Source organism: Lactuca sativa, chromosome 8 (genome assembly GCF_002870075.4).
Source record: "Lactuca sativa cultivar Salinas chromosome 8, Lsat_Salinas_v11, whole genome shotgun sequence".
In the NCBI taxonomy this organism is placed as follows: Eukaryota; Viridiplantae; Streptophyta; class Magnoliopsida; order Asterales; family Asteraceae; genus Lactuca; species Lactuca sativa.
The window spans coordinates 31,563,295-31,580,859 of NC_056630.2; the positions used below are offsets into that span (position 1 = coordinate 31,563,295).

The window sequence follows — 17,565 nt, forward strand, 5'->3', positions numbered from 1 at the left end:
GGGAAGCTCCTATTGACAATGGAAATGAAACCGTTGGCCTATCTGAAAGAACCTCTTGGATGAAGAAAGGGAGATACATACCTGAACCCTTGAACAAGCCTGATAATTTCAGTGAACCAAGCACAAGTGGTACAAAAGACACTCCTCAAGAGGTTGATCATTCAGTAAAAGAAGACATTCCTTCAACGCCAACAGCTCGAAGTGAAACTTCATCAGATACTCCTTCCACTTCCTCAGGACAAACTGAATCTTCTTCAGATATTCCCTCTGCTCCCTTGTTTCAAAGAAAAACTCCTAAAGTTCAAAAGGAATCAGCAAAGGTTACATCAAAAGCGAAAGCGAACGTTCATCATCAACCTAAACAGATGAGGGATAAAAAGATAGAAAGGAACCTAAGATACAGGAAAAACCTTTCTGAAAGGAAACAATTCTGGCACTCCCAGAATGCATACTATTCACACAAGGACAAGAATCTGAAGTATGAAAATAATCCCGTAAGAAAGCCAAGGTTCGGTTCGCAAGAAGATACCAACCGAAAGCCAAGGTTCGGTTCGCAAGAAGATACCAACCGAAAGCCAAGGTTCGGTTCGCAAGAAAATTCTAACCGAAAGCCAAGGTTCGGTTCTGAAAAGAATTTCAACCGAAACCAAAGGTTCGATTCCAAGAACAACTCCAACCGAACTCAGAGGTTCAGTTCTGAAGTCAGAAGAGAACAAGACTCAAAAGTTAAACCCACCAACGATCAAAAGCAAAAGGGTCACCTAGAGTCATCAGCAAGGAAGACACCTCCATCCAAATCCAAATCCTCTCTTCCTAATTCTTCTTGTTCATCTCCATCTTGCTCTAACACTAATTCCATGGGTTCTCAAAAACCACGTCCATCTGCTGAACAGAAGGAAAAGCAGAAAGTCCGTGAATTCAAAACTGAGTCTAAAGCGAACAAATCCAATCCTAACAAAATAAAAGTTTTCACCATTAAAAAGAAAGATGAAACAACTTTAATTAAAAGAACATATCTTGTTGATATCTCTCTAACTATTCCTGTTCCCATGAAAACCTCACATGGACCCAAGAAACTTTGGGTTCCTAAATCTGCTTAATTTTTGCAGGTTATAAGTGACGAGCAGTTTGACGAAGAATGGTACATCGACAGTGGCTGCTCGCGTCACATGACAGGAAGGAAGGAGGAACTCAGGGAATACAGATCTCTTGCAAATGGTGGCAACGTTAAGTTTGGAAATAACTCTTACGGCACCATAAAGGGATATGGGATGATAACGAATGGTGATTTTACCATAAGAAAGGTGGCTTATGTGGAAGGACTTCAACACAACCTCATCAGTGTATCTCAGCTTGTTGGAGGTACAGGTCTCAAAGTTTCATTCGATGATGAAGGTTCTGAAATCATAGAGAAAACAACAAAGAAAGTGATTCTGAAGTCAGAGCGAAAGGGTGAAATGTTTCCGCTGAACATGAAACCCATCAAAGGAAACCCAGCAATTTGTCTGCTATCAAAAGCTCAATACGAAGAAAGCTGGTTGTGGCACAGAAGACTCTCTCATCTCAATTTCAAAGATATCAACCGACTTGTCACTGGAGGTCATGTTAGGGGTCTTCCATTGCTCAAGTTTGACAGAGAGCATTTATGTGCTGCATGTGAAATGGGAAAGCAGAGTCGTCAAAGTCACCCATCCATAGTTAACACAAAAGTTGTTGAACCACTCGAATTGCTTCATATCGATTTGTGTGGTCCTTCATCTATTGAAAGCATCGGTGGTAGCAAGTACATTCTTGTTGTCGTTGATGACTTCTCTAGATTTACATGGGTGTTCTTTCTAAAGCTCAAATCTGAAGCGACTCAAAAGCTGAAAGTGTTTATCAAGCAAATTGAAGTCCAGCTCAAGAAGGTCGTTCGCAACATCAGGAGCGACAATGGTCTCGAATTCAAGAACAGGGAGTTTGAAGCGTTTCTTGCAGAAAAGGGAATTAGCCATAATTTCTCAGCTCCCTACACACCACAGCAGAATGGAATAGTCGAAAGACGAAACCGATCTCTGTGTGAAGCTGCCCGAACTATGTTAAGTTTCGCTTCCTTACCTCTATATTTTTGGGCTGATGCTATTTCTGCTGCTTGTTATACACAAAACAGGTCCTATCTCAACAAGCGATTCACGCTCACACCATATGAGATACTAAACAACAGGAAGCCCAATGTGAAAATTTTCCATGTTTTTGGCTCAAGGTGTTTCATCTTTAACTCTAAAGAACACCGCAACAAGTTTGATGTCAAAGCCGACGAGGGAATCTTTCTGGGATACTCACTCACTTCAAAGGCGTACAGGGTCCTAAACAAACGATCAAGAAGGATTGAAGAAACATACTATGTGACCTTCGACGATAGCTATGTCAAGAAGCTACAGGCCATAGATGACACTGCCAGGGAAATCTTCCCTCAAACTGGTCAAGTCACAATCTCAATCGCCAATATGTACGAGAATTTTCTGGATCTCTTTGATGAACCGGAAAAAGCTTCTCTCTCAGAAGCAGGGGCAGCCGACAACAAAATAGATCATATGAAGAAGATTGTCGAAGATGCTGCAAGAAGAATGCATGAAGAAGAATCGCCTACTGATGAATCTCCAACCAACAATGCTTCAGTCGAGGGGGAGCCAAGCTCACAAGTCCAGGGGGAGCCAAGCTCTACTACTTCAACCGAAGGTCCTTCAACAACCGAAGGTACCTCTCCAACCGAAGATCCCTCTCCAAGCGAAGGTGCTTCAATGCCTGAACATCCAGCACCTCAAGAAACCCCTGAACCTCATGTTTCTCAAGACTCATCAATTGAGGGGGAGCATGATGATATGACGCTTGATTTTGATAGCCAATCCGAGCCTGAAGAGATGATCAACGCTAAACTAGATCCATCCTTTGATCCGAATTACCCTCCTCTTACAAAATGGACCAGAGATCATCCTATCTCTCAAGTAGTTGGTGATGTATCTGAAAAGGTTCTGACCCGATCTCAACTGAAGGCAAAACAGACATCCTTATTCTCAAAAGTTGAGTTTTGTATGTTTAACTCATTTGTATCAAAAGTCGAACCGAAGACAGTGAACACTGCCCTCGATCACTCTGATTGGGTTCAAGCTATGCAAGACGAACTAAACGAGTTTGAGAGGAATAAAGTCTGGCGTCTCATTCCAACTCCTCCGGATGCTTCAGTTGTTGGTCTTAAATGGGTCTTTAGAAACAAAATGGACAAGGAAGGTAATGTCATAAGGAACAAGGCTCGTCTGGTTGTCAAGGGATACTGTCAGGAGGAAGGGATAGATTACGAAGAAACGTTCGCTCCAGTAGCTAGGCTAGAATCGGTTAGAATATTTCTGGCCTATGCTGCTCACAAAAACTTTGAGGTCTTCCAAATGGACGTCAAGTGCGCATTTCTCAATGGAGAACTTGAAGAAACGGTGTATGTGGAGCAACCTCCTGGGTTCGTGAATGAAAAATATCCAAATCATTGCTACATTCTGGATAAAGCTGTGTACGGCCTCAAACAAGCTCCGAGAGCCTGGTATGAAACGCTTACAAAATTTTTAAAGATGTCCAAATTCAAACAAGGTTCGGTTGACCCCACCTTCTTTCGCAAAAAGGAAGGTAACCACCTTATGATAGTTCAAATTTATGTCGATGACATCATCTTTGGCTCTACGAATCCCAGCTTAACAGCTGAATTCAGAAAGTTGATGGAGACTAAGTTTGAAATGAGCTCAATGGGTCCTATTAATTTTTTCCTTGGTTTAAATATAAGACAGGGACCCGAAGGCATCTTTATCAATCAGGAAGCTTACACAAAGACTCTCCTAGCAAAGTTTGGCATGATGGGAGACTCAAAAGTCAAAGTCCCTATGGCATTCGGCACCAAACTTACCCCTTCACTAGATAAACCGGCCGTCGACATCACGCTCTATCGTCAAATGATAGGCTCACTGATGTATCTAACTGCTAGCAGGCCTGATATCATGTTTTCTGTATGTTATTGTGCTCGATTTCAGGCTAACCCACGCGAACCTCACATGCTGGCAGTGAAGAACATCCTACGCTATCTCAAGCGAACCGCCTCCTTGGGTCTATGGTATCCATCCAACTCTGGCTTCTTCGTTCAAGCCTATTCTGATGCAGACCTTGGAGGATGTGGACTCGACCGCAAAAGCACAACTGGTGGCTGTCAATTTCTTGATGGGAAGTTGGTCAGCTGGCAATCCAAGAAACAAACATGTGTGTCGCTGTCTACTGCTGAAGCGGAATACATTGCCGCTGCATCCTGCACATCACAAGTGATTTGGATCCAGAGTCAACTTCGAGACTATGGACTCAATATGAAGAAGATCCCTCTATATTGCGACTCTGAAAGTGCAATTAGGATCTGTCATAACCCGGTGCAACACTCTAAAACCAAACACATAGCACTGAGGTATCACTTCATCAAAGATCATGTGGAAGATGGAAATGTCGAAGTTCACTTCGTAAGAACCACTGATCAACTGGCTGACGTCTTCACCAAAGCTCTTCCAGAAGCCTCATTCAATAAAATTTTGCAAGGACTAGGTATGATGGAATCAGAGTCAGTACCTCACACTACCTCTCAATCTCAAACGTAAGAAGCGAAACCAACCGAACGTTCGGGTTCGGTTCAACCATTTCACTCGCTCATTACTTCAAAGGTAGTTTTTCTAGGTTGTATATTTCTTGTGCAAAATTTGTTTTTCTTTATGTAAAAAGATTTTTTTTTATTATTTTATTGCATATCTAAACTCTTCGGTTTTTCAAAGTTTTCCTGAACCGAAACCAACCGAAGGTTCGGGTTCGGTTTTTCAAAATTTTCCTGAACCGAAACCAACCGAAGGTTCGGGTTCGGTTTTTCAACTTTTTCCAACCGAAAACAACCGAACGTTCGGGTTCGGTTTTTCAATTTTTTTTTTGAATCAAAAGTTTTTTTTTTTCTTGTCTTATTTTTTAATCTTTTCTATTTTTATTTTCATTTTTTTTTATATATAAATTTCAAACACTCCAAAAATATGTTTTTTTTTTTTGTATGTTCGTTTACTTATGGGGATATATTTGCTGAATTACTTAAGTGTCCCTAGAAGCATGCTGCTGTATGTGTCCCAAGCCTCATAAGATTTTGAATAATTGTCTTCACGACTTGGTATACACAAACCTTGTCTTCCCAATAAGGCTAACTTATTTATTCTAATCATGAGCTACCTCACACTCTTCTCACATGAGTTAAGAGTCTCCTGCTTGGTCCTTTCTCTCACAGCAGAGGTACTATGTCTTCTTTCACCATCCCCATTACACTTCTCCATAACATTCGTTTCATCACTGTAACCCTAGAGACTCTCAGAAACTACCACTGAGGTTTATGGTTACGCAACATCTGTGTTTATGATCCTAGTTTCGTGCCACTACGAACTGAGTGAAACCCAAAATTCAACACCAAAGAATTGACGGTGACCAATTAAATTGATCAAGTTTTCACCAATGAATTGACGAATGTACCTTCATGAAATCTCAATTTTTTTTTTTGCGTGGTTCCAATGAAATTGTTACACACCATAACATTTCTTCCAAGGGATCCAGTTTTAAATTTTTATCTGAGATTTCATATTCATCCAAGCCACTACAGAATCAACTCAACCCTACTTGTTCAACAGACTACACTGGTCTCACAAGTACTTTGTTCACATTCGTTCTTATATCAAGAATTGAATTGATGAATCAAAGCGAAACCACCCTTAATTTGCCTTATTACAAGAAGCCTTTCAACATTTATTAATGAATGTTTGATCGTAATTTAACGGGATTCCACACTAACACTTTGCGGTCTCTCTTGACCATGAAGGAAGAGATTCGTGCCCGGGATCATCAGTTTCGTGTCATAATTGACATCACAGATTATTCCAAAAAGAGTTGCTTTATTTCCTTATCTTTTACACTCTTAGCACGAAAATCCTAGATTTTCCAAAATTCCGTTACTAATTATTTTACAGGCTGGATAATTAATGGATGGTTCATAATGAAGTTGTGGTTACCAATAATCCACGTGGGCTTTTATTCAAAAGACAGCAGGTTAAAAAGGGGAAGAGACAAAAGATGCTGACGCGGCGGAAGTTCAAAGGATAGAAATTCAAACGACGGTAAAAAGGCGGGCGCGTGAATTTGAAGAGGCCGCGCTTTTTTCTGACACTATTGGACGCGTGTGCGAGTATTGAAGCGTCATCCATCTAGCATTAATGGCGCGTGTGGAAATGGAAACGGTTCCTCTCTCTGAACCGGCGCTTATTGGGCGGCGTAATCCTAGGAATCTGACACTCTCTCTCCTACGTGATCATCGCACGTCCCAACTGTCACCAATCAGTCACTCAAATACCCTTCCATATTTCCATAAAAGATTTGAATCGATCTTTCTCTCTCCTATCACCTACTATAAAAACCCATCCAGACCACCTTTTACCTCTTTACTGCCCCATAATTTCCAAAGCAAAAATACTTCCAAACTCTCTCCCGGTCATCTTCTTCTCCACACCTGCAACAATGGCTGAATCTTCATCCGTTCATGCCACCTCTCAAATTCTTCCCCTCAGACCTCAACAATGCCTTATCATTGATCTGAACCCACTAGCCTATGATCCCTACATGTCGCCGATTATTGAATGCCTCAAGTACTCCCAACTTGCTCCGGCATTGTCCAGGATTGAAACGGTGCCAATGGTGGCTCTATCTCAGGTCTATGCGACGGCCTACTACGACAAGGGTGTCGACAGAATCTTTTTCGAAGTGGCGGAACACAAGACGTCGATTTCTCGTTCCCGCTTCTGCTCTATGCTTGGGTTTGCTGCTGACCCATCGCGTGTTCATCCAGAGACAATTCCGGTTGGTATGCTCTACAGCATGTTCTACAACATGGGCTACACGGAAGTTCTCACCTCCGTCGCCAGATTCAAGAAGTCATGCCTACCGCCCCAATGGAATGGGTTATTCACAGTTCTCTTCAAGGGACTGTCAGAACGAACCTCAGGATCGGACGGGGCCAGTCGTCTTTTCCTGTCAATCATGTATGGGGTCTACAACGGGATCAACCTCGATTACGGGTCTGTCCTTTGGCAACAGCTGATTCAGAGCCTTTCTTCCACTTCTCGACACTCTGAAGTGTCGCTGGCCCGGTTTTGGATCTTGATCACAAGATGGGCCATGGACAGGTTTGACGTCCAAACTGCTGACGGTGCACCGATGTCTTCGATTGGTACGTTCCACACCACGAAGATCATCGTATCCGCTGCATCGAAATTCTCCTTCATTGGCTCTATCCCGGAGTCGATGTATGGTAGTGTGCCATCAGACAGCAGTATGATCAAGGCAATCAAGGAGTTAGGGCCATCTGGTCCGAGGGAACTGACACCGGACATGCTGCGATCAATTCATGATGCTGACAAACCGGTGGCAAGGGGTAAGAAGGCAGACAAGGGGAAGAAACCATCAAAAGCCCCAAAACCCACTCCCAAGAAACGCAAACAACCGAAGGCTGCTTCCTCTCCAAAACCGAAAAGGAGGAAGACCCAACCGAAACGGACGCTCGTCCTTTCCTCAACCTCTAGTGAATCCGAAAGTAGGAGTTCGGACTCTGAGGGGTCACAAGGAGACGAATCTCCACAAAGAGGCAACACACCCCCTCGGTCCCCAACCCCGGAGATGGAACTTCACCAATCCCCAGTTCCTTCCCCTCCACCCACTATTCCTATTTCCATTCCCACCATAACCCCTACTATACCACCAACCTCATTCCCTATACCACCACCCATATTCACCACATCAACCGAAACCCCACCCGTAACCGAACCTCCACAAACCGAAACCCATACACAACCACCACCCGAAACTAACCCCCCACCTACTCAACCTGAACCAACCAAACCCATAACACCCCCAGCTTCACCACCACCTCAATCTCCAGAAGACACATCCGATGGCGATGATCAATACCTAGGTGGTGATCACCTGAACTTTGATTCGGTCTACTATAGTCCGTTTCAAGTTCAAAGTGATGAGGAGGATGATGCTCCTGTAACCAAGTAGCATCTCCGCGAGCTGAACGAGAAGGTTGATCAACTTCTCGCCTCCTCTTCAAATCAGCAGTCATCCTTATCTGAAGCTGCCCTTCAGAGGATAGTTGATGCCTTCTCTAGGGCTCAACATGACTCAGTGGCCTCTGCTACTGCTGCAATAGACGCCTCCACCCGAGCTTGTGAGGCAGCGACCGAAAAAGTCGATAAACTATTCCATGACGCTACAATCCTGCTGCAGTCTATGCAGGAACGCGCCGATGCCACCAAAACAACTCTGGAACCACTTGTTAATCAATTGGCCCAGTTTGTAAAGACGGAGTTATCCTCGTTCGCTACCCTCAGACAAAACCTTAGCGACGACAACTCGGCACTCCGTGCCTCCATTGAAGCCCGCTTGGCAAAGCTACAAGAGGATCTTGCGGCTGAAAATACACTGATGGACGTCCTGGCGAGTAAGACTACTGCCCTCAAGGTCAAGAGCACCCAACTTTCCAACTCCCAACAACAATTGGAGGCTCTTCGATCCGAAAGGGAAATCATCAAGACGTGTGTTTCGGATGTCCACACCGCTCTAACCAACATCCTGGAAGCACACGACCCCATTCTGAATCACTCGGTGAGGCGTACCCTCGCTGAGAAACTCTCTCCGGCCATGGCTCTCTTGAGTAAAATTGAAGGCCTACCTAGTTTCGTGTCCATTCCGAAACAAGGGGGAGATGAGAAGAAAGGATCGAAACCACCTCCTTCCTCAAAAGCAACTCACACAACCGAACCACCCCCAACTGGTCATGCCTCGGGTTCGGGTGTGAAGGACAAGGGCAAAAACATTGCAGAGGGAGGAGATGAAGATGAAGATGAAGATGAAGACAAGGAGACTATTGCGGACATGTTAAAGAGAAAGAACAGTCGCAATACTGATGACGATGTCAGTCGTGTGGCACGTGAAGCTGAAGAAGCCGAACGTAAACAAAAAGAAGCCAACGATCTCCTTGAGAGCCGAAAGCTGCTCTTCCCTGCCTGGACCAGGGATCGACTGATAAAAGAGGCCATAGAGACTCCTAGTATACTATGGCTCGAGCCGGTGATATCATTCGACTGCATTAACTCGGTCGATTCGCAATTTGATATGCCGCTGACTCGAAAGGCGTTCATCTTCCACGCCTTCTCCAACATTTTCGAAGTCCCGCATCCGAACGATGAGCTTGACAGGGAGCTCATTGACTTTTATCTGGAGGCAGCTCGCCCTCAATACCTTACATGGAGCGCCCAGAAGATTGTCAGTGTTCGGGTGATGAAGCCGTTTGCCGTAGGGAGATTCACAAACGTCAAGTTCAAGCTTATCCGAGGATCTGCAAGAACTGCTCACATGATCTCTCTGGCGGATCTGCCCAATCTGAACCCTCATGATTGGATAGTCTTGTACAACATCTTGCTGACAAACGAAGCCGAATATGGTCCCATCTTAGACCATGTCAAAAGGATGCTGGCATGCTATATCATGGAGGTGGCCCTAATGGATCAGGAGGTTGCCACAGTGTTTAAGAAGAAACCGAAAGTCAAGCCTGTGGGATCGGCCAGTGATCTAAACATGATGAAAATGGGCAAGATAGATTCGAGGCGAAACTCTGTGATGTTCACCAGAGCCGAAGGACAGAAATGTCTGTTCGCGTTAGCTGACAAGCACCTCTACACCACTACCTGCTTGGAACACATCCTATCTATCGTCAAGCAGTGTAAGGACAATTCGGCTGATGACATCAAATATTTTGAAGATATGATTAATTGGTACATCCGGTTTAGACAGACCATCCTTTCCATAACCAAGTGTCTGTTTAGTACCGTGAAGAAGAAGGTACCAGCTTCAGCTGCCGGCCCAAGTAAGAAGTGAATGGTCTCGCTCCAAATTGACGCAAAGGGGGAGATTGTTGGGCTGAAGTTCTGTTTTGTATTGCGTCTTTTGGGCTCGTAGATTAGCCTTGTATTCTCCGGTTTGGGCCTGTCCTACCGAGAGCCTTTTATGTATTGTATATAAGTTATCGTTTGCATGCATATTAGGTTAAGATTCAAGATTTCTGTTTTAGCGTTCCAGAGTTTACGATATTGCTCTCTTGTAATCTTCCAATCCTTTACAGTTGATGTTCTTAATCGAGCTCTTCTAAGGATTTTGTTTAATCATTCGACACGTTTGATTCAAGCTGTTTGTTCTTATTATTGCGTTCTGCCTTGTTATTTATATTGTGTTCTTGCAGTTTCATATTCATATACCTGTTCATGATCTAATCGATCTTTATAGATTAAAAGTTATTATTTTTAAATCTCATCACGTCAAATTTTCACGATTTTTTCGGATTTTATACTTCATTGTGTATATCTTTTTGTCGCGGGGGAGCTTAGTAAATTTTTATCCATTCAAGATCATTCTCATGACCATTTGAAGGCTTTATAATCATGTTTTTGATTATAAATCGGGGGAGAATTTGGTATGGCCATTCGAAATTGGATTTGTGACTTTTCAAAGTTGAAGATTTTTTATATAGCTTTTGGTAGAATTATGAAGGTAGCTTTTACAGCGGAAGTTCTTCATCGAGCTCTGCTAAAGCTTTTACAAAGAAGTATCCTTTACTGTGGAAGTTTTTCATCGAGCTCTGCTAAGGACTTGTTATATCTACGACTTCTTGTATTTTCTCGATCAAGTGGCATTACGAATCTTAAAGTTTGGGTTCTTACATGATATTTTTTGATGGGTTATATCATTAGCTTATTTGAAGATCATTGTGACTTGGAGGAGGAGCTCTTCAAAGACAATAAGTGATTCGGTCTCTTTATTCTGAAATGGGTTTTTATGGCGGGTTTGGTTTTCATGAAGATTCTTTGGGATTACATTCGAAAATGAAGTTTAAAGACATTACTTCAGTGCTTGATTTATATATCCTAGAGCCCGTGTTTGAAGACTATTGAAGAATCAAGATTCGTGGATTGCTTCATATATTCCTCGTTGCAGATCTTTTTATTTGATAGATGCTTGTTTTGGAAGTTAAAGCATTGTCATCCATTCCATACTTTGAGGGGGAGATTGTAGGGTTTCAAAGCACTCCATGGATGATGGCAATGGGCCCCTTTGATGAATTCTAGGTTAAAAGCCCAAGACTTGTCTTTTCCCTATAAATAGTCATGTATTATTCACAATTAGGGTGAAGAGTTAGGCAAAATGTAGCCGCCACGTTGTGAGGTTTCTTGTAGAGTTAGATTCTTATTTCTTAAGTGTAATTTGTTCCTCACAATTCAATAAATCGAGTGATCATTCGACATAATCTTCATATTTGTGTTTGTTCTTATTTTCCGCATCTTGTTCATCAAATCTCATTTAGGGTTTTAATCTCAACAAATCGTTTAACAGACAGCTCCTCGAGATAAGAACAGCTATCGAGGAGGGCGTTTATGCCTTTAGCACCGAACATGCAAGATCCACAAGAGAATTTCTTCAAACCCTTGTAGTATTCCGCTAAGCTGGCCATACCTACATCAGTTGCAGGTGAAGAATGGGAAGAAGATGATAGGGTAGGTGGGTTTTTTGATCTTACGAGAGAGAGAGAGAGAGAGGTGGGGCCCTTTAATATTAAATAATTTTTTTCTTTTTTTTTAAAAAAAATTAAGGCAAACTTCATAAATGGTCCCTGTGGTGGTAAAATGACTAAAATGCCCTTCACTTAACGGTTAAATGTTAACGGTGTTAGCGAAAAGGACCATTTGTTAAAAGTTTTGAAACCACAGGGACCATCTGTGAGTTTTTTTGAACTTAGGGACTAAACTTGATATTTTCGAAAACCACAAGGACGATTTTTGAAGTTTTGTCTAAATTTTATTGACGGAAGTGGGTTACAGTGACAGAATAAATTTCGGGTTGTCACATCATCCCCACGTTAGAGGAAATTTCATCCCAAATTTAGAATTAAGTTACAAATCATGGATTTGGAAAGAGATGCGGATATTTCTATTTCATTGAATCTTCGCGTTCCCAAGTGAATTCGGGTCCTCGTTTGGCGTTCCAGTGAACCTTCACTATCGGGATGCGGCTTTGCTTTGTTCGTTTGATCTCTCGACCCATGATTTCGATTGGTTCTTCCACGAAGTTGAGGTTCTCGTTGACTCCGATCTCATCAAGAGGGATCACAAGGGTTTCATTGGATATGCACTTCTTAAGATTAGAGACGTGGAATACAGGATGGATGTTGCTAAGTTCATGAGGTAATCGGAGTTTGTAGGCCATGGGACCGATCCTAGCAAGGATCTCGAAAGGTACTATGTATCTTCGGTTCAGTTTCCTGCGCTTTCCAAAGCGTATCATGCCTTTCCAGGGCGAGACCTTCAACAGGACACGATCTCCAACCTGGAATTCCAAGGGTTTTCGTCGTTTATCGGCATAGGTCTTTTTTTGTATCTAGAGGCTTTCAATCGATCTCGAATTTGAATGATATTTTCGGTAGTTTCACGGATGATTTCAGGACCAACGAGAGCACTATCGGGGACTCGACCCTTGGCTAGCTGCGTGTCCCCTACCTCGGCCCAGCACAAAGGGGATCTGCACTTCCGACCGTAGAGGGTTTTGAACGGGGCAGCCTTGATACTGGTGTGGTAACTGTTGTTATATGAGAACTCGACCAAGGGTAAATGGGTGTCCCACGACTTTCAGAAATCGATGACACATGCTCTCAACATGTCTTCCAAGGTCTGGATAATTCTCTCACTCTGCTCATCTGTCTGAGGATGATAAGCCGTGCTCATGTCTAACTTAGTTCCAAGAGCCTTCTGTAGGGAATACCAAAATCTCGAGGTAAACCTTCTATCTCGATCGGAGATATTGGACACAGGCACACTATGCAGTCGGACTATCTCCTGAATGTAGATTCGCGTGTGTCTTTTTATTTTGAACGTTTCTTTGATCGGTAGGAAGTGAGCGGATTTTGTCAACCGATCGACAATTACCCAAATGGTATCGTACCCACTCGGAGATTTGGGTAATTTGGTAATAAAATCCATAGTAATCATCTCCCATTTCCACTCAGGTATTTCGGGCTGCTGGAGCAGACCTGAGGGTTTCTGATATTTGACCTTCACCTTGGCGCAAGTCAGACACTTGCCCGCGAAGGTAGAGATTTCGGCTTTCATATTTGGCCATCAGTATAGTTTCTTGAGATCTAGGTACATCTTATCCGAACCTGGGTGCACGGAGTATCTAGTCTTGTGAGCTTCGATCATGACAACCTCCCTGAAACCTCCGATCTTTGGGGTCCAGATTCGATCCATAAAACAATAAACTCCATCACCTCTGATCTCAAGATTCTTATCCATTCCCCTCAAGGCTTCATTCAACATGTTCTCTGGTTTTAGGGCTTCCAACTGAGCCTCTCGGATTTGTGCGGATAAGTGGGAATGGATGGTCATTGTCAGTGCATTCGCCTTGTTGCCTGAGCTTTCCTTTCGGCTAAGGGCATTTGCCACCAAATTGGCCTTGCGGGGATGGTAGCGGATTTCGCACTCATAGTCACTAAGCAGCTCTACCCATCACCGTTGTCTCATGTTTAAGTCCTTCTGATCGAAGATGTGTTGTAGGCTTTTATGGTCCGTGAAGATCGTGCACATGGTCCCGTAAAGATAATGTCTCCAAATCTTTAGTGCGAAGACCACTGCTACTAACTCCAGGTCATGAGTTGTATAGTTGACCTCGTGTGCCTTTAGCTGTCTCGAGGCATAAGCAATAACCTTCCCTCGCTGCATAAGCACACAGCCTAAGCCCTGGTTGGATGCATCGCAGTAGACAACAAAGTCCTCCGTCCCTTCGGGCAGGGACAGAATAGGTGCGCTACACAAGGCTCGCTTCAACGTTTGAAATGTAGCGTCTTGCTTTTCACTCCAAGAAAAGGGTACACCTTTCTATGACAGAGTAGTTAGGGGTTTGGCAATTCTAGAAAAATTCTGGATGAATCTACGATAATAGCCAGCAAGACCCAAGAATTGACGGATTTCTGTGGGTGTCTTCGGTGCCGACCAATTCTCTATCACCTTGATTTTGGAAGGGTCCATGTGTATGCCCTCCTCGCTTACCACGTGCTCTAAGAAAGTTACATTCCAAATCTAGAATTCACACATGGAGAATTTTGCGTACAGCTTCTCCGATCTAAGTGTTTCCAACACTAGTCTCAAGTGTTGTTTGTGATCTTCCTCGCTTTTGGAATAGACAAGTATGTCGTCAATGAAAACGATAACAAACTTGTCTAGGAAGGGACGATATACCTGGTTCATCAGGTCCATGAACACTGCCGGTGCGTTGGTTAGACCAAAGGGGATCACTACAAATTCGTAGTGACCATATCGAGTCCTGAATGCTGTCTTGGAAACATCACTCTCATGAACTCGTAGCTGATGGTACCCTGATCTAAGGTCTATTTTCGAGAAGTAACTGGCTCCCTGAAGTTGATAAACAAGGTCATCTATTCAAGGAAGAGGATAATAGTTTTTGACGGTCAGCTTGTTCAATTACCGGTAATCTATACACATTCGAAAGGATCCATCCTTCTTTTTCACGAATAACACCGGGGCTCCCCAAGGTGAAGATCTCGGTCTGATAAATCCTTTGCTGAGTAGCTCATTAAGCTGACTGGATAACTCCTGCATTTCTGCTGGCGCTAAGCGATATGGAGACTTGGCTACGGGGGTTGCTCCGGGTATTAGGTCGATGCGAAACTTGACTTGGCGCTCGGGAGGAATTCCTGGGAGCTCTTCGGGAAAGACATCAGGAAATTTGCGGACTTCGGGGATGCTCTCGAGGTCTTTAACTTCCCGTTTCTTGTTTATCACATGGGCTAGGAATGCATGGCACTCCTTTCGCAAAAGCTTTTGGGTTTTGATGCATGAAATGATGCGACGATTGGAACTAAGTTTATCGCCGTAGATCATGAGGGTCTGGCCAGAGGGAAGATTGAGATGAATAGCTTTTTCGTAACAAAGGATATCAACATGATTGGGGCTCAACCAATCCATGCCAATGATAACATCAAAGCTTTTTATAGAGACTGGCATGAGGTCGATGGGGAAATAATGATCGTTGAGGGTAAGGGTGCAGCCTATGAATATATTGTTAGCGTTATCTTTCTCACCGTTAGCCATCTCGACGGTAAATGTCTCGGTTAGCGGTTGAGGATTATGTTTAAGAAGATGCTTGAATGCATGACTAACAAAACTTCTTTCAGCACCAGAATCGAAAAGGATGCATGCATAAGAGTTGTCTAGAAGGAACGTACCCGTGACAACGGTGGGATCGGAGACTGCCTCCTCTTGCCTCATCGTTAGAACTCTCCCAGTGTTGTTGGTCGTTGTTGCTTTTGGGCAGTTCCTCTTGTAATGCCCGACCTCACCACAAGCATAGCAGGCTTGACTGACACCTGCTCCGGATGCTTGATTGGTTGGTTGGGATGGTGTTCTGCAGTTTCGTGCAAGGTGACCCTTCTTGCCACAGTTGTTGCAGAGCATTTCACGACATGGACTGGGGATACAATGGTGGTAACTACACTTGTTGCACCAAGGAAGGGTACCAGTATATCCACTAGTAGGTGCTTGAGCTGTAGAAGTGGCGACAAGAGTAGTAGCAGCATGGACTACCACAGGTTGTTGCTTCTTGGAGGATCCTTGTGAACTCTGACCCTTCCGTTTGTTCTAGAATTTCTTTTTTGTTATCCCTACTCTCCTTTGCTGGTTCTGAAGTGGTTTTTACTTTATCCAGATCGACCTCGTGATCTATAAGGGTCTGCGCCAGGCACTTGGTGCTTTCAAAAGTGTTTGGCCTAACAACCAAGACATTCCCATGAGTTGGGGGTGTCAATCCCCAAATGTACCTTTCTATCTTCTTGCTTTCCGGGGTGGCCATCCCCGGGTAAAGGAGTGCTAGGTCTTCAAACCTAGAAGTGTAGGCAGCAATATCGGAACCCTTCATCTTTAGGTTCCAGAGTTCGTGCTCCAGTTTTTGCATTTCGCCCCATGGGCAGTACTCAGCAAGCATGAGCTCTTTCAATATCTCCCAACCCATAGCATTTGCTACTGGCAGGGTTAAGGATTTGACTCGGCCATTCCACCAAATCAATGCTTTATCAGTGAAAGTGCAGGCGGCGAATTTCACTTCATTAGCTTCCGCACAGGAATAGATTTCGAAGATAGACTCGATCTTCTCGAACCATCGAGTCAGGGCAATAACACCTCCAGTGCCATTGAAAGACAAGGGTTTCACATTCATGAATTCTTTATAGGAACACTCCTTCTGGTGTCCCTGACCACCTTCCTGGTTCTGGGGATGAATACCACCTCCCTGTCCACCAGCTCCGCCAGGATTCATCTGTGACATCGCGGCAGCCACAACAGCAGTAACAGCTGCTTGGAACATGACATGATCGAATTAAGGAGGAGGTGGTGGCGGAGGATTGTTGTTCTTTGAGCTGGGTCTTTTCTTTGGAGGCATCTTGATCTAAAATGATCAGGGAAAGAGAGGATGGTAAGTCCTCTGGGTTGAATCAAGAGATATGAAGCAAGAGATATCTCATTATGGCAGATAGAGTGTTCTACTATGCGATAATATATAGGAAAACTACCAATGAAAGAGAATTATCGCTAAAGGGAATGAGTAGCAACACTTGGATGAGAATCTTTATAACGAATTTGACTCTAGAAAATACTCCTATAGTATTTTTATGTTTCGTTTTGACGATGACTCATTGTATGGATATTTGGTATGTTTTAGGCCTGCTGTACACCACAGTCACTCCCAAGAAAATGTTGGTCGTGTCTCGAATGAATATAGTTGATCAGGCTATATTTGTAACGACCAAAATTTCAAAACAATTAAAAATTTTCAAAAACCACCCATTTTAATAACGTTGTTACAAAAAGGTTTTCAATACATTATTTAACAGAGTATTTTCCCAGGTTCATATCATAAAACGCCAACGCGAGGAACGGTACGATCACGCCTTTGCCTTGCCACAGACTCCTGAGATCCTGAAACATAAAACCACAACTGTAAGCCCGAAAGCTTAGTGAGATACCCCCAAAATACCAACCACATATACGCCCTTCCCGGCCACGACCTTCCGGTCCAAAACATATTGCCTTCCGGCCCATAACATATTGCCTTCCGACCCATAACACATCGCCTTCCGGCCCATAACATATTGCCTTCCGGCCCATAACATATCGCCTTCCGGCCCATAGCATAAAATACATACATAACATAACAGATCATAGAACAGCCATACATATCGGGTCAAACCCCAGACCAAGCAACCTTGCACATAACACATAACCATATAACAGATCACAGTCAGCAAATCGATCAACATATCACGTAACATAACATTACTCTAACCAAGATACCGGCCTAATCGGTCACTAGCATAAC

The 17,565-nt window shown here is 43.5% G+C and overlaps 1 pseudogene; it reads right to left on the reverse strand.

Annotated features, from left to right (window-relative positions):
• LOC122196318 (F-box protein SKIP2-like) overlaps nt 1–16,554 on the reverse strand; it is a 29,217-nt pseudogene extending 12,663 nt beyond the window's left edge.
• Between the last annotated feature and the right edge of the window lie 1,011 nt (nt 16,555–17,565).